Source organism: Orbicella franksi, chromosome 8, assembly GCF_964199315.1.
Source record: "Orbicella franksi chromosome 8, jaOrbFran1.1, whole genome shotgun sequence".
In the NCBI taxonomy this organism is placed as follows: Eukaryota; Metazoa; Cnidaria; class Anthozoa; order Scleractinia; family Merulinidae; genus Orbicella; species Orbicella franksi.
Window position 1 is genome coordinate 19,660,418 of NC_138152.1, and position 26,637 is coordinate 19,687,054.

At 37.8% G+C, this 26,637-nt stretch overlaps 1 pseudogene across 1 annotated transcript; it reads right to left on the reverse strand.

Annotated features, from left to right (window-relative positions):
* Positions 1-6,216: 6,216 nt before the first annotated feature.
* Positions 6,217-26,421, reverse strand: LOC145495251 (adhesion G protein-coupled receptor L3-like; annotated as a pseudogene). The gene is made up of 19 exons (XR_014050390.1): positions 26,100-26,421; positions 23,777-23,963; positions 20,865-21,079; positions 20,265-20,467; positions 19,670-19,729; positions 18,559-18,742; positions 14,803-14,931; positions 13,975-14,050; positions 13,715-13,826; positions 12,942-12,994; positions 12,672-12,798; positions 12,173-12,276; positions 11,968-12,070; positions 11,477-11,627; positions 10,512-10,596; positions 9,977-10,043; positions 9,044-9,120; positions 8,779-8,905; positions 6,217-8,213 (listed from the first exon to the last, which is right to left on the reverse strand). The product of XR_014050390.1 is annotated as an adhesion G protein-coupled receptor L3-like (transcript).
* Positions 26,422-26,637: the final 216 nt, after the last annotated feature.

A 26,637-nucleotide genomic window follows, 5' to 3' on the forward strand; every position in this document is an offset into this window, starting at 1 on the left:
AAAACTGCATCAGCTACCAGTGCAAACAATTCCTCTAAAATAAAGCTGAGAGGAAATAATTAAAAATGCGGCTTTAGAGTTTTCAGAGTAGATCCCCTGTTACACCTTGTCACTTTGGCGTAAGTAATTTAATTCTCGCTAAAGATCTATCGAAAAAGTACAATGAAAGAGACTGACCACAGAGCCACTTCAGTCTCCACTGTCAAACTGAACTTTCTTTCTTTTTTTTTTCGTTTATATCATGTAAAATATATGAGTGAAAAAAAAAAAAGAATCATTTTTATTGCATCGTATTTTTTTGTTTGGTTGATGTTGAATGTTTCATTTTCCATCTTGCAATAGGACGACAAAAATAAGAACTTTTCATCTTTTGTTCAAACTATAAACCAGCTCGCAATGATTCTGCTTGAAAACGACCACAGTTTTACTCTTGTTTTGAACAAAATAGCCTACAAATTAGAGGGAAAGTTATCAATACTTTCGTTTTCTGAAATGAAGTGGCAACTCGCAAGCAATTCTAGTTTGCCAGGAAATGAAGTTTTCAGGTTATCAGTTTATCTCAAAATTAACAATTTTGAAGAAACAATATTTTTCGGTATATGCAGATGATAATGTCTATTAATTACATCTAGTTCATAACTGTCATCAGATTGTCACTCCGTTGTCGCTTTAATTTAACTAGCAAAAAGTCACGTGATATGAGCACAAAGTCTTTATTATCAAAAGGCCCCACTTTTGAAACCTGTCTTTATCAGTGTTTTCGGTGGTTTTAGTGTGGACGATAGGCGAAAATGCATCAAAATACACGCGCTTTAGTGTGCTCAGGGCCTTGGAAAGTGCTGCAGGAAGCTGTTGCCAGCCACCTCAGCTAATGGTTCTCTCCATAGTTCCACATAACATAACTTTACAATATCTTTCATAATTTATACAATAAATTTATACCGAGTCCAGTTCCACTCTGCAGAGCTCTAGGCATATATTTCTTTGTAAAAATTGGCAAGTTTGGGATTCCATATTTTAATAAGTTTGCTACGGATACCAATGAAACTTCGCATATTTACTCGGCGTGATAAATCCAGCACTTAGGTATATATTGTTTGTTTGAATTTCAAAAAAAAAAAGAGGAAAATCCGATCTTTAAGAAATCTTTACAAAGGTCCATTTCGGATATCAATTTGGATAAAAATCTCTCTATAAGCTCTCCTGATTTATTAACAACTGTAATTCGCGAAAGCATTCTCACAAAGTGTAAAATGTGATTAACGAATAATAGCGGGTTTGGCGATTACTCAACTCAAATTATAGCAAACTTATAAAAACCAAGAAAATGAAATGGAAAGGTTTGAAAAAAACTATTAAAATAACCATTTAAGGCTGCTCATTTCCATGGGAATACGTGATTTTTAATCAACGGCTGCTTCAACAAAGAATGAGGATGTGTGACGGAAAGGCGACGTTCTGTGATCAGTGCTAGGACTCAAAAGCGCAAAACAAAATATTGAATTTTGAGTTACTTGCTCGAATATTTTACGCTCCAAATATAGAGTGCTCACAACTTTTAATACAGACATTTCTACCTTAGGCTTAGTACATTAGGCTGATAACCTCCATCACCCATGTATAGAGATGCACTGTACCACTTTTGAAAAATGTCAGCAAAACGCCAAAGACGTTTTTTTTAGAGGGTAAGGCAAAAAACGTCAATACTTTGCTTGTGTTTTTTTGATAAGCAAATAGTTTTTCTTTGTGCAGAAAAAGGAAAAAAATAAGCAGTAATTCTGTAAGAATTAGAATGTTTAATTAAACGTACGAATTTTAAGTAAGCATAACGTAACCCCCATAGTTTGGAGTTTTAATTTTCGATTTTGTGGTTTTCGAGGTGCCTGCAAAGTGAATTCCTCAAAAACTAAAGACAGAAAATCTGCCGAGATATAGGCCCTGTTAATTCATTGCATATAGATTGCTTGACTTGTGTAGAGAAAATGAAGACAATCCATTTTCCACGAAACTTAGAGTGGTAAGTGCTCACACGGACACGCTGTTAATCCCATATTTTGCTTCACCCTCGAAGATCCAGGGCCAGTGAACCCTACAAATATCGAAGCGACGAAAGTTACTGTAAAGTTTCGTCGCTTCAATTTTTGCGGCGTTTACTTTCCCCCAACCCAACTAGCTGTCCCTGGGTCTCAGAGGATATTTTTTTACCTATTCTTTTCAACATTTGGTTCAGTGAAAGGCGTATATTGATTGAGATTAGCCAGCCACCAGCTCGACTAAAATGGACTCATTTATTGTGTGTTCCTACATAAAGGAAAAGAAACGTAATGGCTTGAGAACCACGTAATTTAACACTTACAGATATTGCTGCGAGTGAAATGTTTTAAAAGTAAAGGAAAATGTTCTATGTTAAGGCATAAAAAGGTAAGGAATTAATTATTTCCATACAAACCGTGTAACAATACCAATATAGCAACAATAATAAACAGGAGGTCGATGATTAAAGTCTCCTTTACTGTGATTCTGAAACAAAGCAATAAACGTGGATATATAACAAAAAACAACATTTCCAGCTTAACATTATACTTGAGATGGGTCATGTCATGAATCCGTTCAAATCTGTACCCGACAGACGCTTTCATTTGGTTATGCTTGAAAACGAATACGTTCTTCTTGTAAATGGCAATACCAGAATTGTTGTATGTCAGAAAACTGCATCAGTTGACGACGAATTAATAGGATTCGCAATTTAGTCAATGAAAACAACTTGTCTAAAATAGAACTGAGAGGAAATTATTAAAAATACGGCTTGACGGCTTTCAGAGTAGATCCCCTGTTATATCTTATCACCTTGGCTTAATTCAATCCTCAATAAATTCTAAATATCTATCAAAAAATTACAAAAAACGGAAGACTGACTTAAAAATTTTCGAGTAATTTCCGGATCCACATTCATTCGGCACTTTTCTTCCGATCGACATAATGTAAAATGTATAAGATTGAAAAAACAAACATCAAGCCAAGGCATGATGTTATATATGTGGATAAATTGACCTATAGCAGTCAAGGCACATTTGTTGATCCGATGGTGGTCTGTCATATGACATAACAGCCATTCATGTTGAAGAGTGTTATCCGTCCGGTAGTATAAAAGACTGGTCGCATTTATGCTATGTATTTTCGCTTAACAGTCTTCGGGCGCCTTTTTCGCCCCACCTTTGCTGAAAATGATAATTTAATTATTATGTACATTGTTAACATATGACTTTTATTTGAGTTTCAATTAAAACCGCCACAGTATAAGTGGCCAAGAAATGCCAATTCACGAGTTGATCATTTTGTTGCACATCATATCATCTTCAGCAAACTAGTTCGACCCCACAGAGAGCTCCCGAATTCAGTTCAGCACAATGGTTGATGTTAAAAGTTTCGTTTCCCATCTTGTAATAGGACGGCAAAATAAGGACTTTTGAACTTTTATACAAAAGCAAACAATTGTCAAATACTTGTGAAATGTTCGTGGCTAGTCTGACGCGGCGTTTCGTCTCGGCCAAGAGACTCTTCAGAGACCTTCAGAATTCAAAGGCAAACTCGTTGAGCATCACGCCCAAAGTCCCGTTCGCAAATTCTTGATGTTGACAGTCTGGCCCTCTATCGCAGAAGGATTCCCAACCGTACGATCACGATTTAAATTTATACCACAGGCGGCCCAGACGTTGTATACGATTAATACGTGACATTATGCTGTTGGCGATTACGTTACAATTTTACCCGTTTATAAGACAATGTATGAGAATGCTTCGAAAATTACTCTAAATGCTACGTGTAGAAAATAATTTGAATAAAATGGCTTACCTTATGTTTGCATTGCGTTGTTTTAATGTCTCTGGGTTCCTGGAGGTGGTTTAGAGCCATTTAGGTGAGTTTTACTTTCTGGCGGTTTGCTTCCCCTAGAGAGAAACGAAAGGCGGGCGACCCACTGGCCCGACGGCCCGCACTCAAAGCTCTGTAAATTCCACAAAAATGGTCTAATCTCGTCAGAATTGTCTCATGGTAGCCGTCGATAACTCTTCTTCCCATTCGGTTTCTCCCAAGGTTTCAAAGTCTATCTTAACCGCCCGAGAATCGCTGGTTTTTCAGCTCTTGCTTTCCATTTCGACTCCATTTCGATCCGTAACCGGTTATCTTGGGCACAGGATTTGAATTTCTAGCTTAGCGACCTCGCCATCGTGACAAAGTCGCCTCCAACCGTCGAGAGGCACGGGGCATTGGTCAGTTACTCGTTGCCATCTCTCGCTGCAGTTGGCAGTGCTTTTAGGCGCTAAATTCAGCTGAATATTGTGTGCTCCTTGTATTTTTGCAGTTAACAGTGCTTTTAGGCGCTAAATTCAGCTGAATATTGTGTGCTCCTTGTATTTTTGCAGTTAACAGTGCTTTTAGGCGCTAATTTCAGTTATACACCGCGGCACGGTGCAGTTTGCATAATCAAAAAATGCCCCGTGGCTAGTCTGACGCGGCGTTTCGTCTAAAAATAAATTTAACTCGTGAACGTACGGTTGGGAATCCTTCTGCGATAGAGTGCCAGACTGTCAACATCAAGAATTTGCGAACGGGACTTTGGGCGTGATGCTCAACGAGTTTGCCTTTGAATTCTGAAGGTCTCTGAAGAGTCTCTTGGCCGAGACGAAACGCCGCGTCAGACTAGCCACGAACATTTCACAAGTTTTTGAACTTTTGTTCAAACAATAAACCTGTCACGACTTAATGAGGAGAAATTCTGTTCGAAAAGACGAAATGGCTTAGAAATTGGAAGGCGAGTTATGTTGTCAGTGTTACTAAAATGAAACAAAAAATACCTTTCATGAAGAGTTTCCAACTGTCTTCCGTAATTTCCTCATAGCTATTTACATAACATGCCAGCAATATACTTTTGTTTTCTGAAGTAAAGTTTCAGCTCACAAGCAATTCCAGTTTGTCAGGAAATTATTTTGTTTATCAGTTTACCAAAAAATTGACGATTTATTTTTAGATAGATTTTCTTGATACCTTTTATTAAAAAAAAAAAAAAAAAAAGAAAAATTGATTATAAACGAAGTTATGAAGGAAAAAAGATTCTTTCTGTTAATTACACCTAACAATGGGCTCATGATCTAGTTCATAACTGTCAACAGATTGTCACTCGGTTGTCGCTTGAGTTAAACTAGGAAAAAAAAAGTCACGTGCTATGAGCACAAAGTCTTTCAATTTTTTGTTTGAAGTTTTCATGGAAATATCGATTGCCTTAAAGGAGAAGGTCACTCCAAAAAACTTACTTTTTATCTCCACCTATAGCAAGTAACCATGGGGTTTTTCCACTCAGAAGACTATCAGCCTCTAAAGTATCTGCCACCCTGAAGAAATTCAGCTCGAAAGAAGCCCAAACTTCGACTCTGGACGCCACTATTTTGAAACTGTGCTTAGTAGCCGGGCCGTGTTTCTGTGACGTCATTCCGTCCAACTCAAAATTGGCGAGAAAATTGGCATCCTTCACAAGGTCAGCAAAATGTACTTTTTTTTTTCCCAGCCGATAACCCACTTCACCATCTTTAATGCTATCATTTTCGTGGTTTGAAGCACGTTTGGCTCAAAATAATACGGATTAAGAGCAGTCATAACCTAGAGGGTAGTAAAAGGTTTGTCGGAAGCCATGGACAAAATCCCTTGCACCAAATGACGTCACAAAAACGCGACCTGGCTGCTGAATGCTGTTCAAAATGGCGGCAACGATAACGAATATTGGGAGAATGTTTTCAGTGAAACCTGCACTATAGAGGCCGAAACTGCGGTGGGTAGCTCATCTTATAGTGCGAGATTTTTTTTTGCGTTGACCTTCTCCTTTAGGAAATACATTATACCAAACTTCGATTCATTTCTAAATGCTTTATCCGAGTGAGGAAAGAGTCTTTAAAAGCTGATTGAAAATGCTTGGTATGTATGGAAACACCTTTTAAAAGTATTATCCAAGCGAAATTATTTTGTGCTTATGGCAGGGTTGGGAAATGGTAGGAAATAGTGTGGCAATAACTTCGTCGGAGACTTTTTCTTAAATAAATTAACATATTAAACTCTTGTATAAGTTCAATGAAACACATTAAATTAAAATGAAGCTCAGTGGTCATTTCATTTTTTTTTTTATTGAAAAGGGGATATGAACGCTCTACTTTAAGCTTGATGGGCACGTATTATGGTCTCCAAGGAAACTTCAGAAGGTGTTAAGGTAAGAGAGAAGAATACAACACATATTTCTGTTGAAGAGCGCGGAGATGTAGAGCTGTATTTGTTTGCAGTCACGTGTCATTTCATTTCATCTACTTGGTGTTTGTGCGCACTGCTTCGTATCCCATATTTCAGCATGACGTGCAGTGCATGCGTACTTTAATACTAAAAGTATGCCCTGAACAGTGGGCTGTGGCTTGGGAACATTTTTTTTTCATCAGTTGCGGCAGAGAATTTTTCCTATGCGTTTATCCCTGTCAAGCAGTTTTCACTAAGATTACACTCACGAAACGACAGATAAACAGCGAAAGGGCTCTCCTATCTATCTAGAAACCTTTATGACACGAAATCCAATATACAATCCTAAATAAATATAGAAAACAAATATTTCGTGTTTTCAAATACTCGTCGTGTTTAATGACAGCAATGATACGTTAAATGGCCTTGGTTTATTCAAGTTTGGTAAGCAGGATATAAAAACGGAGTATTATAATAAAACACGAATTTAATAGTTAGCTTGTTTATTCCGGATTAAGGAAATACTAGCTTAGCTCATCATTTAAATTTTCTGAAGTTAACTTGCGAATAAGGATCGGTCAGTTCAAAGTGATGAAGCTTATGAACCTTTCAACAGTTTTAGCGTCCAAAAATCATCTTGATTTGAATTGACGAATTCGATAAATACAAATTTTCCAACCGCAGTGTAAATAAGTAATCGGTTTGTTTTGGTTTACAGGCCGGGTTGTTCCAAAAGCCGGTTTACGCTGACTCAGGATTAAAAGTTAGGAGAAGTTTAATTTTTGCTTGTTTAAAAATGTTTTTCACTGCTTATGTTTTGAGAAGTTTGAGAGTACTCAAGCTCAAAACTGAAGGACAATAAAATATAAATGGAAAACCTCATCGAAAAGTTTAAAGCGAATATCTTGCTAATTCTGACTTAGCTTGATCGGGCTTTGAACAATCCTTCCCTGAACAAAATGCTACCCTTTTTAATGGCAACTAATGCGTTATTTTATTTCATTTTTTGTTTTTTTGCCTTCCTAATGCCGTCTTTCATGCTATTAATTTACAAAAAATGCCGAGTAGATTTACATTTTATTTTTCTCCAATGTTTAACCATAGTCTATTTCTAACGGCTGAAATTTTGAGGCAGGGTTCCACGGGTTCATTTTGAGAAACACCTTATGAAAACTTCTAGTGCCCAGTCTCTTCCTTAGTGCTTGGTCGTTCACTTTGGTTATTTGTTAACCTTTACATTGCTCAAGTGTCGTAATAATATGGTTAAACACTTGAGGAAACAATAATCACAGAACCAAAAAAAAAAAAAAAAAAAAAAAAAAAAAAATCGCGGACGACTATTTAAGTGTGCAAGCTGGACTTTTTTTTACTAATCCCAGCTTGACAATGGTTTTTACTCGGTAGCGCATAAGCGTGAGAGTGAACAGGAGCAACATAAGTCGAACCGAAAAAAAAGTGCTGTGCTGTTAGGGAAATTAATCTTCCCAACGAAGTGCACCAATGTTCAACATTTTTTTGCGGCTGCCAGTGTTTCTCATGCTTTAGCCTAGGTTGGTTTGCCTTAAAATATTACGATTTAACCAATGAGTACTGAGCAGTGATTGACAAGCTCTAATTATAGAAAACGTTTTCAGTGCTCGTCACATTTGTGTAAATTTACAGAACTTATAAGTTCACTGGGGTGAGGCAGCTTTCTCTGGTGTCCATTCGATCGGAGTTGATTGGCGAGATTTGATGTCGTCTGAACATTGGATCGGGACTCTCTGTGTTGGTACACAGGTTACCCATGGCACGCTTTTCTGACCAGGCGCTTGAGTTTTCTACCACTGAGCGAGAGCCCGGAAAGTTGCTATTCTTTGTGTTTTCCATTTCTGCTTCTTTCGAAGATACGCGGTGCGAACATCTGTGCTTCGGAGAACGTGCATTATGAAAATGAAGAATCCCTGCAAGGAAATGTGCTTCGTTTAAGCAAAGTGTGAACGCAGCCTTGTTAAAAGTATTAATAAAATCGTTCTCGTTTATTTTTACCTGTTGATAGCTTTTTAAGCAAATTCGTTTAGCGCTTCATAACAAGGAATTACTTCACTGACGTGATCGCTACTAATTGTTGGACCTTATTCTGGCAGAAGTATGGCCTTATCTTACAAAAAGTATACATTATTAGTTCAATCAAACGCACGCTAAATAGATAAGAACTTCTAGGCATTTTCGCTAACAAGCCTTCTGTCCTTCTTCTTTTGTTCATAATAGAGATACGAGACTCAGATACTGGACATGTGACTAAGACTCTAAGAAACGGCAAAGGATTAACATGGAGCTCTAGAGAAATATTTCTGGACAGTGACAGAAATTGCCAAGGATCAAGTTTTTTCTATTCCTGTCCAAGAAACACTGAACAAAATCTTTTCTTCGCTACATGTCAAGCACTCTTAAATACACCTCTGTCTGGGAGGATTCCACAAGCACTCCCCGTGTTGTTGACATTAAATTAATTAGTTGTTTACCTACCTGAAGCGAGTTGAGAATGGTAAAGATGTACTGAAAGACAAGTCCAGCATCCGTCACGCTTAAAATACCAAACACCCAAGTCATTCCCAGTAGAGGAAACAGAACTGCACATGCCTTTAAACCTTGCCTTTAAACAAAATGAAAGGAAGCGTTAACATGTAAATTTTGAGTTTTTTTTCCAAACGAGAAAAATATAGTCCAGCCTGCTGGAAGCCACAAAGATAAGCTAAGAAGAAATGATGACTGAAGTTTTAAAGTAACATACTTCACGTTGGAGGTATCTTTTGTACCCTGCATTTTTGTCATCTCGTACACCACGCGACAAAGAATAAAAGAGTTTATCTGAAGAATTCAGAAAAAAAGGAGGTGATGTCAAGGATAATACTAAAAACTTTTATAGAAATCAATATCCAAACTTTAAAGTGGTACATGATGAAGTTCGCATCTTTCCTATCTACGCCATTTTCAAACAAAAACAAGTAGTCTCTAAGAGCGTGGTGGCCTCATGGTTAGTTCGTTCGTCTCCGGATCGAGCGGTCCGGGTTCGAACCCTGGCCGGGGACACCTTGGTCAAGACACTTTACTCGCACAGTGCCTCTCTCCACCCAGATTTATCAATGGGTACCGGTAAGTTTAATGCTGGGGATAACCCTGCGAAGGACTAGCATCCATCCAGGGTGGAGTAGAAATACTCCTAGTCATTTCATGCTACAGAAACTGGTGTAAGCTCCGGCCTTGTGGGCCACTTGGCTCGTATGCAGACTTTACCTGTACGAGAAGAAAAACGCGGTTTTCTATTTTTGAATATCTCTTTTCGTTCCAGAGATATTCAAGTTTTTAAAATATGCAAATTGGCCAAGTGATGACGTCATTAACTGAACTAAATTTTTATCAAATATGATGAAGAAATGTTTGATTATCTGCAGTAAGATTGAACTAGATGAGCTTCACAGTATGAGTTTAACAATTTGGTTACCATGGCAACATACTAGGTTCGAGATCTTCCAGAAAGCTTTTCTGGCCACCTTTAGCACTGCATTTTGATATTTGCTAAGGGTGATACATGCATTGCAAGATTCGTCGATGACGTTTTTGATATTAAGTAAATGATGATTTTTTTAGGGTCGACATTTGCGTGAATAACTATGTATATGCCAACTAGTTTCACAGATAAAAAATGTAACAACTATAATTTTACCAGGCAGACCACGAGGACTGGGGCGGCAAAGGTCCAAACCAAATTATTTGAGAATGAAATCCAACAGCTGCAAAAACAAGATACATCCTATACGTTATAAGACCACACACACAAAATCAATCAATCAATCAATCAATCAATCAATTACTCAATCAATCAATAAAGAAAACAGTCAGATTTCTGTTTTTACGATTGGAAAAAGAAATTTTCTTTTACGTTTGTCCTTAGCTAATTGTATGGAAAAAAATTATCTACGGTTTAGTTATGCACCCCCAAAAATAATCTTTATTGTGTACATGTAGTTGTCAAAGCGAAAACATCGGTTTATAGGCTTGGTTCCAGTCTAGGGGCCAGATTTACAAAGGCAAATGGAGTCCTACGATAAGATAAATGTCAGTAATTGCTTCTTAACAGTAGAGAACTGCATTTGAAACAAATACTTAGAAACATCCTAACTGTCGGCCTCGTGAAACTGGCTCCAGCATGAAAGCCAGTAAAAAACTTTTTCTCGTAATTTAAATTATCAGATACTTACTAGCCACTATGTACATAGCTTGTAACTCCGTGTTCTGTACCGGATGCGATCACAATCGAACACACCACCATAAGCAATGGGAAACCTACAAGAAAAATCAAACTGACATACTCATATGGGAAAGAAAAGAAAAGAAAAGGAAAGGCAGGAAATGATTTTCTTATGGTTATCATGGTTATCAGTATTGCTAGTGGGCGCGTGCGCACTACGACGACGGCGGAGTCGCGCAAGATAGCGGCCATACCCCAGCTAATAGGTTGACAGAGACATGCAGCCTTGGTTTATAGCGTACTTCTTTGATATTGGGCACCCCTTTATGGTAAATTGACACCTGTCAAAACTAGGTATGCCTGACCAGTATCACGTGACCACATCGAGGGGCTCAAGTTTATCGTTGCTGACAAAGCACTGGTTTTCAATTGGATCACGGGCTCATGTCACGTTAACTTGCAGTAATCAGGGCCGGGTTGTTACGAAACCGGTTAACACTAACCCGGGATTAAAAGTTAACCAAAGCATAAATATTTCTTATATACAAATGTTTTTCACTGCTTTGCTTTGTGTATTTTGAGATTATTCAAAATCAAAACAGAAGGCCAAACAATATACAGAAAACCTGCAAAATTACAATACTCAAATCAAAATTCTCGCTCATCCTGGGTTAGCTTATCGGGCTTTGCACAACTCGGCCCGCTTTTAGGCTTGGCTAAATCTATATATATTAGTTGAATGATATAACTATTGCTGTTGCAGTCCCTAACTGCATAAAATCTTTTGACATCCTTATTGCTACCGACTACCCTGCTATCTAATCTGTATCGTTTATAAGGAAGATGGTTTTGATGGAGTGCTGTTCAGGTTTATTTAGCTACATTGGTTGACGAATCACTTCTTGTTTTCCAGTGATGCTCAGATTAGTCATGAAGGGTAGTTACGTAATTTACCAAACAAAGGTTTGTGCATACCCCAAGAGAATGCATAAAATAGTTTCATTTTTACTAGGGTGTTGAATACTTTGACAACCATAAGGTACAAGTAGATTCCCTCCATAAGCATCCAGGCAAACCCGACCAGATAAAAATAATGGATAGACACTGCTACAACAATACAGGCTCCCTGTGAAAGAACGATATTATTAGAGAATCTGTTTAAGTCTTCCACATTAGTTAAAAACAACAACAATAACAGCAAAACAAACAAACAAAGAAACAAACAAAAGAATCAAAGCAAAACAAGCTGAGAGCTGAACAAACAAACAAACAAACAAACTAACTAAAAACAATCATGAGTCTCAATCCAACTCCTGTCAAACAACTTTGTAGAGCTATCAAATTAAGAAACGTCTGACTTTTGTTTTTAGGTTTTTCGAACAAGGGTTGATCCTTGCCAAAACTCTTCGTCATTTTCAGAACAACCGTCCGTATCAGATGGTGATTGCTTATCTAAATGAAGCTACCTGCTTTGATGTAGCATCAATTCCTGCGAGGAAAATGATTTGTGCCACGGCTATGGTTATGACTAGATTGAGTCTTATCTGACACTGCTCCTGCTTGAGGTTCCTGTTGTGAAATTCAAGACAAAGAACATTAATTAACACGGAAAAGCCAGAGAAATGAACTGCTTTATTGGTGGTGTGACCATGCTACGGAGGGGTTACTTACATCAAAACCAGATAGGTGAGAACAGTTAAAGTCTCGCCCACTAGCGACAGCCCGCAGCCAATATAAGTGATGACTTCCAAGGCCACCTGATGTCTGTCAGGAATCTAAGTAAGGAAAAGGAGGTAGGCCAGACCATATGTGATTTAAACATGAATAGATAACATAATAACCTGTTAAACAAATAAATAAATAAATAAATAAGTCATTCACTAAATAAATAAATTATTTAATACATAAATAAATAAATAAATAAATAAATAAATTAAAAGTTAAACTGAATATATTGACCAAGATCCGGGCCGTACGAAATGATGTAAGCTCTCTTAGTAGGTTAGATGATGATTAAAATGGCCTTTCTTGATGAACACTTACACTGTTAGTTTCTCCGAGTTCCATTTACAGAAAAAACAAACAAAATAAACAAACAAACAAACAAACAAACAAACAAAAAAACCAAACGGCGACACCATAATTTGCAAATATAGAAGGATTTACTCACTTTTGTTTCTCCCACTTGCAAAAGAACCGCAAAGTTCGTGAGATGATTACAAGTACACACAACTTTAGTGTTAGTTTTGTTGACCAACGTGCATCCCCTGTTTGACCAGGAACCGTTGAATCGACTCCTGCACAAGAAACATGCAAATAAATGGTTAACAGGTAGATTTTAAGTTTTGGACCTGGATTAAATCAGGATGATCATTTATTTGACTTAAACATATACATAAATTAGAACCAAAAATTAGCTGGTGTGGATATTAAAATGTACCTGATGTCAAAGTCCCAAAATACACAAATTGGTATATCATCAAGTTTAGAAGGCTTAAAGAAAGAAAACGAAAACAGACTTAATAGAGGGAATGCGAAAGGGTTAAATTAGTATAGCCTAGTTTGTATGGATTAAGGGAGTTTTAAGGCCGATACACACGAGTGGTTTTGCTCCTGGGTTTTGTTCCAGGGGCACGCTCCGTGAACAAAGCTCCTCCGTGTGAATCAGCGATTTCATGGGCGTAGCTCATTCTCGGGATCGGAATTTCCACCCTGCAACATTTTCCACCCCACCAAACCAGGAGCATATTTGGGAGCAAGATCCCTGGGCAAATTGAGCAAACTTGAAAACGCTCCCTCGTGTGTACCATAATATGGAGCAAGCTCCCACACTATGTTCTTCAGTGTGTACTAGTCGTGCAAATTGACCCTGGAGCAAAATCCCTTGTGTGTATCGGCCATCAGACTGTGGTCTTACACTATAAACGCCGCTTTGATTTCGTCGCTTTTGGAATGTTGCTACTTTTTCCATGTCTAGATCAATGTGCTTATGCCTTACGTCAGGGCTCTTTCTCAACCTGTCATGTTTACCCTGCATTCAAAACTCTGATATATACCTAGGCTGTTTCTAATTGTAGATTGTCAATTCAGATTCCAGTACCTATGTCAGATTCCAACAGCTAAGAATAACACAAAGACTTTCGTCATAGAGCCGAAATATTATAGTAGTCAATGGAAAACATAATAAAAGCAATACCTAATATGTCTTCTCACCTCTTCCAAAGGGAATGATATAGTAACGTTTTTTGGCAGCAGAGTAGAGAAGTTAGGGAATATAGAACATGCGATGACTCGTGTTTGAAGTCTTGTAGTTTTCGTTTTCTCCCTGATAAAATAGAAAATGTATATATTAGCAAATAATGAAACAAACTTTTATTTCTTGATATTTCCATTACGTTGGAGACTCAATAAACTAAAGTTCAGATAATTTGCTCATAAAATTATGTTTGATTTCTGTATTGTCGAATTCATACCCATCAAGAAAGGACTGACTTTCATCTGGGAGTAACTCGTGCAGGTCCTTATATAATATTCCAACCAGAAAAGTTTCTATGGACGAAATATAACAAATTTTATGTCACGACTTCTCGTTAAAAGAATAAGACGATCGTGCAGAGACTTATTGCTAATTATTAAAAACAACACGCACTGCGCGCTTGGTCCAACCATGAACATTACAGTGTCTATAATCATTGTCAAGTATTGATTCAAGCTGTTGAAGGTAGGAAGGAATAAACAACGCTTAAGTTCTCCATTGTCCTGTCAAAAGAGAAATAATAAAAAAAAATAATGCTTTTATTTTTCTTCGGTATATATCCTGGACAAAGGTACACGCTCAGATCAACTTTTCGATTCCTTGACAATAAAAAAGTTATCGATTCTGAATGGTTCTCTGCGGGCGTTTTTGTCACGTGATTGACGCGTGATTTCGTGATCTCCAGCCGTCAAGGTATCCATTTCACCTTTTCGTAATTAGATATCCCTTTTTGGAGACGTACGCCCTGCACCCTAAGTGAGGTATTGGTTTGGTTAGCTTATGATTGGTGACGATAGTGCTTAAGTTTCTGCATTGGTTACAAAATCAAGCTGAGTATGTTCCAGTTTAGAGTAAGGATTTCGTTGTCTTAGTGGCACATTTCCTTTCAAAGATTTCAGGGCAAACTAAAAGATCAATCTGCCTGCCTTCACTTCCTACTCCACAAGCACACACGTGATTCACCATTCTTCATTTTACTACTATGAAGGGGCTACGGAGCGGTTCATTTAATAATAAGCAAAGCTTTGCTCATATGATTTCGTACCTTGTTTTCTAAAGAGTTCTGGTGGTAGAAAGATCTTTTCACTTCCATCACCAAGATGTTCTCTGTCGTCCTCAGAGGGAAACCATACGTCTTTTTCATGACCAACGCTTACACTTCGAACCTCCATCACTGTAAACATCAGTAAATGTTATAAATTGGCTGAAAATAAAAGTTGTGAAAATATCGCAGACGTCATGTTTACGGGCCAATTCAGAAAACTCAGAAACTGTCAGGGGTGGGTGAAGCATCAAGTAAATAATCACTGGTTGAAGAAACAAGGTTCGGACAAAACTCCTTTCTGAAAATGTAAACGTTTTTTTTGTTTTGTTGATACGTCACTTTATAAATATATCATCATTCGATTTGTCTGAGGTCTGGAGATACCATGAGGAATTAACACTTTTATACAGCCTTCTAACTTCATCATAAGGCCGGTTAGACAACCACCCATAATGGTTAAGAATTGGTTCCTGCTTATAATTAGCGCGCGTATATCGAGTTATGGAGTTTGGAGAGCAGGAAAGAAGCGCAAGAGTTGCTCGAGGCGCAGCAACTCTAGCTTCTTCTCGATGTACGCACAGCATGAACCACGGCCTTATGTGCAGACATGCAGGAAGAGGATTAAGTAAGTAAGTAAAAGCACGAACCAATTCTTTTATAACATGTTGATAACATAATGGGCGCTAAAAGCTGTCTCATTTGTGATTGACTACAAAGTTCTCACAGTGGCAAAGATCATTAGGATCCTAACACGCCACAATCATTTGAGCAACAGTTGAACGAAAACGTTTAACTTGGCTCCTAAAATTGTCAATGAAAAACTCGCTTCTTCGAATTAACTATAAAGAAAATTTAGGCAAACAAAGTCAAAACAAACAAAGCCCAAATACTCAAGTTTAAGTAAACATATCTCTGCTTGGCAAAAGTAAGAGGCTCGAAGTAGGGTTTGGATTGATCAGAATAATCTTCACATCGCCAAAACTTAAACAAAAGGAACTTGCACTATTATTTTGCAGCTAATTTGAAAATGCACAGTCATGTTATATACGCACGGCCTTAACAAATAGATTGCATGTTGCCGTACGTCTGTTCAGTAATAGATCGCAGATGACGTCAAAATCATCATCGTGTGCAACTTATTTGGTAAGATCAAAACTAGTGGCACACGAGGCGATAGCAGAGTGGGTTACTGATGTTCTTACCACATTTAAACATCTTCTGTGATCTACTACCGAACAGACGCACGGCAACATGGAGTCTATTTGTTTTATATAATAAAGAAACGACGAAAAAAAGCTTTTTTTTTTATTTTAAAATCTTTCAACATAACTCGAAAGCCGTTCTTTGCCCACTTTGGCAAACGCGAAAAAACGCCGTTTGATGTTATCTATTGTCTATACAAAATGAAGCAATCTCATTGGTTGCTATGCGTAGCGAAGAATTGTGATTGGTCCAAACAAATCACGGCACTGTCAAACTTGAGTCGAAAATCGCTTCTCGTGGATTGAAAACTTACAGCGGAAGCAGAATTGAACTGCGAAATCTACAAATCTAAAGAAAATGTTCAAAAGGCAAGTCAGGTTTTATCATCAGAGCAGCCCTGTGAGACGAAAAGCTGGGATGGTGTCTTGAATGTTGCAGGAAATGAAAATATACGGTAGGAAAACTTGCGGTTGCCGGCCATTCGATTCGAGTTTTGGATGAATGGAGCGTTAGTGACGGTGGAAATTTGTGTCCTCTGTGGTTGGTGATTGTCAAATCAGTTTGATATAGTGTCGGAGACACCTTATTGCTGGGATACAGTCGACCGTGAGCTGTAGTGCGCTCTTCTCTTCTCGCTACTATGCTCTGAATCTGACTGGAACATTCGCGTCGGAAAACAAGGTTAAACTTAAGGTCATGTGTTTATTTAAACTGATGATGTTTTGATGTTTAATTCCTAGAATCAAACCGTGTCAACAATAACTTTAAGACTGAGAAAAGTTCAATTTTCTAAATAAATTAATGACATAAACGTTTTGCTTAGTGGTTTTGTTAAATTCGAGACGTTTAGCAATGTTTTCTTACCTTAAAGTAGTTTCAAGATCAATTTTGTGTTTGGTTTAATCTCGCTCGACTGCCGACTGAGACTGCTCAAGTATTTTTTTTTCAGTCATTTTTTAGAAACGAAACGACTTTTTCTTTCATCTTCCAGACTCTCGTACCCGGTCCAGTGCCTCGTCATGACTTTTTGTACCTTCATAAAACTTTCCGCCATCTTAAACACAGAGGGAAGAACTTTGAACTGATGAAGTCAATCATGTGGCTGTCCTCTTATAGATAATAGGCGAGAACCAATCGAAATGCGAGAATAACTTGGGTTATTATACAATAAAGAATTGGTTTATGCTTAGTGTGCGTATATCGAGTTATGGATGCACGCGGGAAGCTTGGAGAGCACGAAAGAAGCGTAAGAGTTGCTCGAGGCGGTAGCCGAGAGCAACTCTAGCTTCTTGAGTGCTCTCCAAACTCTCCAAGTGCATTCATAACTCGATATACGCACAGCTAAAAGCATGAACCAATTCTTTTATAACATGGCGACAACATATTGGGCGCTAAAACATGTTTTATTTGTGATTAGCTACAAAGTCCTCACAATGCACGCTGAAGGAAAACAAAGGTCATTAGGATCCTAACACGCCACAATCAGTCGAACGAAAACGCTTACCTTGGTTTCTAAAATTGTCAACGAAAAATTCGCTTCTTCGATTTAATTATAATAAAAATGTAGGCAAACAAAGTCAAAACTGAAAAATACTCAATGAAAATGTAGACAAACAAAGTCAAAATACTCAAGTCTAAGTAAGCATCTTAGCTCGGCAAAAGGCTCCAAATAGGGTTTGGATTGTTCAGAATAATCTTCACCTTGACCAGACTTGAACAAAAGGAACTCGCACTAAACTCGACGGAAATTTTGCAGCTGAAATGAAACTGCACACGTCATTTTATTGAGCACGGCCGTACGTACATAAAGATTTTGTTCATGATGGCTCAATAGGAATTAGGTAGGACTAGCGCGCGCGCTATGTTATAAATAGATTTAGCCAAGACTAAAAGAGTTTTACTTCAAAGCCCGATTAAGCTAACCCAGGAGTAGGCGAAAATTTTGATTTGAGTTTTTGTAACTTTACGGTAAAGTTTTCTTTTCATATTGTGGCGCTCTCTTTTGAGTTTGTATAAATTCAAACTACAAAGACATAAAGAGTGAGAAACACGAAAAATTTATACTTCCAATGATTTTTGAACCTGGGTTAGCTTCCAAGCAACCCGGCCCTGATTACAACAAGCTAACCTGGCTTGAGTCCGCGATATAATAGAAACTCAGTACGTCGTCAGCGATCAACTTGAAAAAAAAGCTAACCTAAGCCCGCGATATGGCATGTGATACTGATCAAGGGATACCTTGATTTGACATGTGTCAGTTGAGTATAACATTGATGTCCAATTTCAAAGATGTAGCTGTAAACCAAGGCTGCTGCGCTGCATGACTTGCTATTAGCGGGAGTATGGTCGCTCAAAGTCGTCGGTTTTCGCCGTCGTCGTAGGACGCACGTGCCCGCGATCTATGCCGCTAGCCGTGTAGACCATGTAAAAAGATGTTTCGCGCGGCGGCCCTTCGGGCCGCCGTAGCTCCCCTATAAAGGTCTTTATAAATGGTTGATGGGGTATTTAATTTAGCGTATAATTTCAAAGTTGGCTTAAACAATCATAACTCACCAAAGTGCTCTTCAGTGCTAGTTATGTTGGCATTCGAGGTTCCATTTGTGGTTAGATGTTCCATCGCGTATTTCATGGCAAATGCCTCAAGCTGCCGAGTGGCTACCAACAGATTTGTGGCCGTTTCGTGATAGGAACTGTTATTGGAATGTGCAAGTAGCCTTGAAGTTTCATTCACGGCAATCTAAATGCATAGAACCCAATATTAAGGTAGATTAAAAATCAGTTTAACCTAGTAGGCCATTAGACTAAGTTTTTCCCCGATTAAAATATCAGGGAGCTTAGCAATGGTGACGGTGACGGCAAGGACGACACCTAGTAAAACTTGAATTGAAATTTCACCTTCGAGTTTCACAGCTAGCTAGACCTGTTAACTGGGCCTATCGCTTTGATAACTTGGTTAACATGTAATGACCGAGTTCAGTTCCTGAAAGGAATACGGATAATAAGCCAGCGCTGAGATACACTTTGTGTTGTTGTTATGAAAGTCCATGTGGTTGCCATTTGAACTTTAATGAATGCACAGTTCTTCACAGGAATAGTTAATTAAGCTAAGCATTGGTGGTAGTTTTTTTCCTTTGTTATTCAAACCACTCTGTTTTCGCTTAAATTTACGTATAAATAGTTGATTCTGTTATTCTTTTACTTTATTCGAATGTAACCGTCGGAGATTGATTAACAGTTGTTCAACGTTGTAAAACATTACTTTGTCCAAAACGGGCAAAATTTGGTCATTTCGCATTGTTTGGTATTAAACATCTAGTATACCCGGATAAAGTACGTGCAAATTGTTCTGTTCGATAAATATTTTTTTATATAAAGGTTCTCGTTGCCGATGCCGTCGTGGTTTGCTGCAGCTCCCTTAAATTACGAATAGACAAAGATATCACCCACCCCTAAATAACATGTTTGTGCTTCACAGCGTTACCCGACGCCCTTGAATTCACCGAAACCCGTCATCACTTGATGAAACATCATTGTTTTTGACGTAATAAACCTTATCCGTGTTGTAATATCAGGGTTTGGAACACAAAATGGTGTGACTTGTCAACAATACGACCAATAATGGAAACAATCCCGAAGATTTTAAAGCGCAATAATAGTTTCTTACCTGCAGAGAATCTTCATCGTCAACATTGAGCTGCTTCAATTTGATGAGATAATCTGTAATCTTTTTGTACCGAAAGAGAAACACAACATCATTACGTTAGGTATATTAAGTAACTTTTTTGCATTTTTTCCTGGTGGTTCTTAAGTTCGACTTGAAAATTGCAGTCTAGCACTTATATACTACATATACTATCATGTGCCTACAGCACCAAGTCTAACAAGAAAACTGGTTTAAACAGGAAAACCGAAGACAGGAAAAAAAAGTGCGATGGTTTTGGCCCAGTTTCCATTGTATTCGAATATGTGGTAGAATTTGTTTTAAAGTTTGTTGGAAAGTGTAAAAAAGCAAACAAACAAACTAAAAGGTCGTGTGCTTTTTATGTGCCAAGGGAAGGCAAGAGGATGAATGCATTTCTGTTGTAATGGAAAAGGAAAGAAATCTGTTTCCACCGACTCATTGAGCGCGGAGAATTATATTTAAAGAATCTTTATTCAAAGCTATAGATTTGAGGGTTGTGAGCTGTCAAGAAAAAAAACTATACATACACACATACTGCTATGATTGCACTCTTTAGGAAAAATAAAAACACAATCACCTGTTCCTTTGCACTTGTTGGTAGTGTTGGTGAGATACTGGCTGACACAAATGTGGAAATACTAACTGTTCTTGAAGGCAATATCTTAGTCGTATCTGTTGCTTTACTTGGGAATATTGCTGTTACTTTTGTCATCAACGTTGTAGCCACTGCCGTGGGTTGCATTTGTGTTGACTTTGACTCTGTTATGCTTGTTGATAAAACTGCAAAGATTAAGATCGGTTTGTATAATGAATGGTCAAAGAAGATTGTGATGCAAACATGCAATACAAAAAAATTATCACTTCATCTTTTCTCAGTGGTTAAATCCTTAAGTCAATTCTAGGACATCGTGGATTCTCGGCTTGCTTCCGTACATTAGAAAATGAATGTCGAAAAAGAAAGCATGGTTTATAAAAATTCTGTTTACCATTAACGCAAGCGTCACGTGCGATGTTTTAACCATGTACCTGTATGCTAACAATAACCGTCTACTTTCTAAAATCGTCAGATAATATTCTCACAGTTAACTTTTAATCTAGACTAGTCAAGAGTACTGACTGAGTGTGATAGTTTTGAGTTGTCAGATATCATTCGGCTTATAGTAAATCAACTCTTTACCTTCAGATCCTTCGCAAATATAAGCATGTTTTTCGCTGCAGTTTTCAATTTCCAGAAAATTGTCGCTAGTGATCAAGAAGCAGTAAACTCTGATAGGGCCAGTATCTACTAATTTCTTGGCGTCGTTTACACGTACGACGTGGTACATCTTCGGTTTCACTGAAAATGGCACTCCAGTATCACTCAATCTCCACCTTTCAGGCCGTGCTGTACGACTGAGAAAGTTAAACTTCTTTAGCATAATGCTATTTACATGTGCGTAACTGGCAATTCTTTCCACGCCATAGCAAAATATCGCATGCGTAGCTGGATCACTGGTTACCTACAAACAATAACCTCCATTTGGCGCGAAAATGTGCTCGGATATTTGCCTGCGGACGTTATATGTTCCGAGAAGAGTACCGTCTTCCGAGAGCAAAGCTCGAAGAAAACTTCGAGCTCCGAGGAACAGACAATGTCCAAAGACAAATATCCGAACATATTTTAAAAGTGAAACAGAGGCTATTGTGTTTTTTATACTTCGAATATTTTTCAGCTTCCAAAGCCCACAGTTTTGAAAATCGAGTAATTCGTTTTGCACGATCAAAGGCGTAATTTTGGGGGGCGTCTATGTATTGTAAATATTATCTTTTCGGGGCGTTTTAAGAGTGTGCCAACAATAACAATAACAATAACAATAACAATAACGATAACGATAACGATAGCGATAGCGATAGCAGTAACGATAACGATAACGATATTAATAGCGATAGCGATAGCAGCAACGACAACGACAACGATAAAGGTAACAATAATAATGAAATGTTACGAATCCAGTGTCACTGTGCAGTGCCTTTCCAAGGAATCCAGCGAATTGCACAAAACTATACGTAAAATCTATTTAGCATATCTGGGTTATTCAGGTTCGAAAACGCTTTGTAGCAAGCCACCAAAATTTGGTACTTTAAAAATATGAGGAAGTTATGTAATTATTTTTTATGCCAGGGGGCTACGCTTGCCCCCAGGCATATGTTTCTTTGTAAAAGTTGGAAATTTTGGGATCCCATATTTTAATGAGTTATCTTATGAAACATCGCATCTTTACCGATATTTATTCATACTTTCTTTATTATATACTGGAGCGGTTAGGCATATTTTTTGTTTGGAAAAACATCGAAAAGCATGAAATCGGTAAAAAAAGGTCCATTTCGGACATTAATTTGGGTAAAAAGACCTCTCTATAAGTTGTCCTGATTTATTACCAACTGTCATTCGCGAAAAAGAGTCTCACGAATAGTCAAATGTGATTATGAGAGAGAGAGAGAGAGAGAGAGAGAGAGAGAGAGAGAGAGAGAGGGGGGGGGGGGGGGGGGCTGGCGGGAGCGAAATAACCTTTTAAGGCTGCTCGCCTGCTTCAACCAAGAGTGCGTAATGTGTGACGGAAAGTAGACGATCAGGCAGTACTAGAAGACTTGAAATATTTCCTGATATTTTGTCGTAATGTAAGTCTTATTGAGTTCTCTAAACGTTCAAAGTCAATAAATCTAATCGGGTAATGTCAAAGAATTGTTAAAGGACGGGACTTTTTGTAACGTTGTATTGTAACTTTTTACAAATTGTAACTTTTTATTGTTCATACTTTGTACTATACTTAGTTATTTTATAGTAACTCGTATATATTTAGCACAGAGGGCCACTAGCTTATCACTTTATACTGTCACGTGTCACTCTCTCTAAATAAAGTTGATTGATCGATTGAATGGCCATTTACACATGAAATGTTGAACTTTCACTACTTGCTTGAATTTTTTGCGCTTCAAAATTAAGAGTGCCCACAACTTTTAATACAGATATTTGTAGCTTGGACTTAAAAACTGAGTGAATTAGGCTAATAACAGTCAGTCATTCCTGTAGAGGTCCCACTTTTAAAAAAAAAAAAAGGTTTGTTTGGACTCAGTGTCAGTAAAGATGCTAACGACCATTTTTAGAGGATAAGGAAAAAACGTCATAACTGACTTTGCTTGTGTTTAAGATAAGTGGGTAGTTTTAAGTTGTGTGGGAAAAAGAAAGAAATGTGCAGTAATTCTGAAAGAATTAGAATGTTTTGTGAAATGTTCGAGTTTTATATAAGCAGCATAATTATATAACGTAATCCCCAAAATTTTAAATTTTAATTTTCGATTTTGTGCGGTTTTCGAGGTGGTTCCAAAATATCTTCCAAACATGAAGAAAGCAAATGTGCTGAGTTAAAGACCATTTTCGTTCATATCATATGTTGCTTGACTTGTGTAGAAGGCAATCCATTTTCCATAAAAACAACTTTAGTGGCCGGGTCTTACACAAACACGCCCTTAACTGTTTTTACCAAACCAGTGGACATTGTTTCTTCCGCATTCCGACTGGCTACTCAAACTAGGGATAGTGTTTGCTATCCACCTCCCAGGTTTGCGAAAGTAGTGAGCAAAATCGATCCCCCATTTGCTACCAGAAGAAGAGGACATGTTAGTAGTCAATGACGTAGCTGTTTAACACAAAGAAAACTACAAAAATCGGCTTTGTAGTATGAACAAGTATTGCCTTATTGTGTAATGCCGTGAAATTCATGGGCTTAACCAACACAAAACAATTGGTTTACAATTACCAACTATTTAACGTGCTTGAGTTATAAGCTTACTCTGATAACTTCAATGCGGATACTGTTTAATTTTTTTGTTATTGCGAGTTTAATGTTCAGTTAGTTTGTCAGCCTTCAAGGTACCGGGCCTAGGGTAGAAAAAAAAAAAAAAAATGATAAAAAAATTGCACTGCTTGTAATTAGTTGCCGTCTGATTTAAAGCGGAACACTTCTCCCATAGGTTCAACGAGATTTGTTTTGATGCACCTTGGTTCTTTTAACCAAAAATTAACGGCAACAGTGGATACGTATTACTTACAACACTTGTAGAGCCGTCCAGTACTTCTTTATGCTGCTATAATTAGAAGCCTTTTTCGCCTGAGTTAGTTCATCCGGCTCGTTTATAATTGCAAGATGTTTGGAGTTATATCCTTGACATGCTGTTTGAGCTTCACTGTAATTTTTCCAGTCTGAAAATGCCTGGTACTCCACGCTGCCTGACAGACCTGCGTGAAGAATGTAAAGCGACGCTTGGCATTATAACATCCACTCGAACATGGCGCGTATTTAATTTAAGTAAGAAAGCCATAAAGTGCTTCTATTTGGACTTATCATCTGAAGAAAGTTTTCGTACTTTAATTTATTGTATGTATATATCTACTCAAGTGCTTCTAAAGAGCGTCTATTGTATTTTATTTATTTCTATAGGATAACAGTAATAAAAATTTAAAATAGTGACATGGAATAGTCTTATGGTAAAGAAACGTGAATCGCCTTTTGCGGTAAGTAACCTGGAGATGTCCCTCAAAATAGCGAATTATACGGTAGTCCGGAAAAGCATCTAGACAGACTTTTAAACGGATGTTCACGTGTTTTCGTTATTGGGTAACCAGTCATTCATCGTTTCACTGGTCACCAGAAATTAGAAAACTCAACAGTTACTGGCGCTTTATATAAATACGATTTATTTTAAACGAACAATGATTCTTGTCACAAGGTCTGAAAAATTTTATAAACGAAGCTTTCGATTGTATCGCAAAGTATTCATTAGCGATTAAAGTGAGCTCATTTTAATCGCTGATGAAGACTGTGCGATACAGTCGAAAGGTTCGTTTACAAAATTTTTCGGACCTTGTGACAAGAATAATTGTTCGTTTATTTATACACCAAGGTCAAGAATGAGCGTACATAGTCACGATTTATTTTGTTTGAACAAAGCAAACGATGAACGCAATGGAAAACGAAAGAAAAAAGAAAGAGCACAGTGCTGTTGTTGTTCTTTTTACCCAGGCAGTGAGGCCTGGGTTTAAATTTCGGCTCTCTCTCTTTTTTTCCTCGTTCAGTCATCAGATCGCCGTCTGGTCTCTAAAGCGCAAGCGTCACCTGTGCAGGCGTACAGCACATGGAATTTACAGACGTTGTCGTCGTGAAAAGTTAACAGGGATTCCATGATTTCTAGGGCGATGAAATCACATACAAACGAACACACCAGATGCTTGTAATTATATCCTTGACATGCTACATGAGCTTCACTGTAACTTTTTGAGTCTGGAAAGGTCTGGTACTCGACACTGCTTGGTAGACCTGCATGACGAATGTTTGGCGACGCATGGGCTCGACATTGCAACATCCACTCAACCATGTTACAATTAATGCTATAAAGATTGGCGTGTATTTAATTCAAGTAGAGATGCAATTAAATGACTTTACTTGGACTTATCATGCGAACAAACATTCCGCGATTTACCCTATTGTTTGTGTTATTAATGATAGATATCTACTTGACAGAGGGATCTCAATGAGACCTACCTAATTTGACTAACAATAGACGGATCGAAACTTACGTATGTAGAAGAACCAACCAACGACTGTTGACAGACGTTAAGAGTCCTACAGCCAATACCATCAAAGCTAAACAGACCAATAAGTTTCAATGCATGGACTGGAATTAAAACACCCCGACTGACAAACGCGGTGCGCTTGACTCTGAATATAATTTCCGCTCAGGCTGTCGAAACGTCAGTCACCAGCAACAGTTCTTTTCAAAACTTCCCTCGCCCAGAAGATTTCACTATACGAATTGCGTTTTTCATGAACACTTGAATCTGCTGTTTTGCTTTAGCAAAACGCGAACAATAATAATAATAAAATTGATTCCTTTTATTGCTTTACCATCGGAGACTCGGAGCCACGGGCTGTTAACTTTGGCTGGAGGAAGTAAACACCGCAAAAATTGAAGCGCAAGAGTTACTGTAAGTTTTCTCTGCGTCCATTTTTACGGGTTTATCTCGTCCTAACTGAAGTCACTGCGCCTGGGTTTCAGAGGCTGATTTGTTTATACTTTTCAACCTTTGGTTTAGTGAAAGGCCCATTTTAATCAGTCTACATCAACAAGCTACCAGTTCGCCTGAAATGGACTCACTTATGTTACCCTCTCCAATAAAGTCTACTACTACTACTATTCTGAAAATTTAGTGTTTTCCACTATTTTTTGCAACATAAAGGAATACAAGCGTTATGGTGTGACAACCCAACCAAGTAAATAATCATAGAAATTGCTGCCAGTGAAATATTTTAAAACTGAAGGAAAATGCCCTATGTTTAGGCTTAAAAGGTAAGGAATTAATTATTTTCCTACATACCGCATAAAAATACCAAGATAGCACCAACAATCAGCAGGTGGGTGAAAAAAGTCTCCTTCATTATGATTCTGAAACAAAGCAATAAATGTGGAAATAAGGAAGAAAACCAATTTTTGTGCATGAGATGGGTCACACCATGAATCTTTACCTGATGGACGGTGGCCTTTGGGCATGTTTAAAAACGGATACGTTCTTCTTCTAAATGGCAATCATGATACCAAAATTGTCGTACGTGAGAAAACTGCATCAGTTACCAGTGCAAACAATTCCTCTAAAATAGAGCTGAGAGGAAATTATTAAAAATGCGGCTTTAGAGTTTTCAGAGTAGATCCCCTGTTTCATCTTGTCACTTTGGCGTAAGTAATTTAATCGTCGCTAAAGATCTATCTAAAAATTACAATGAAGAAGACTGACCACAAAGCCACTTCAGTCTCCACAGTCATACTGAACTTTTACATCTTTTTTTTTCTTTTATATCAAGTAAAATGTATGAGTGAAAAAAAAAAAAAAGAATGATTTTTATTTCATCGTATTTTTT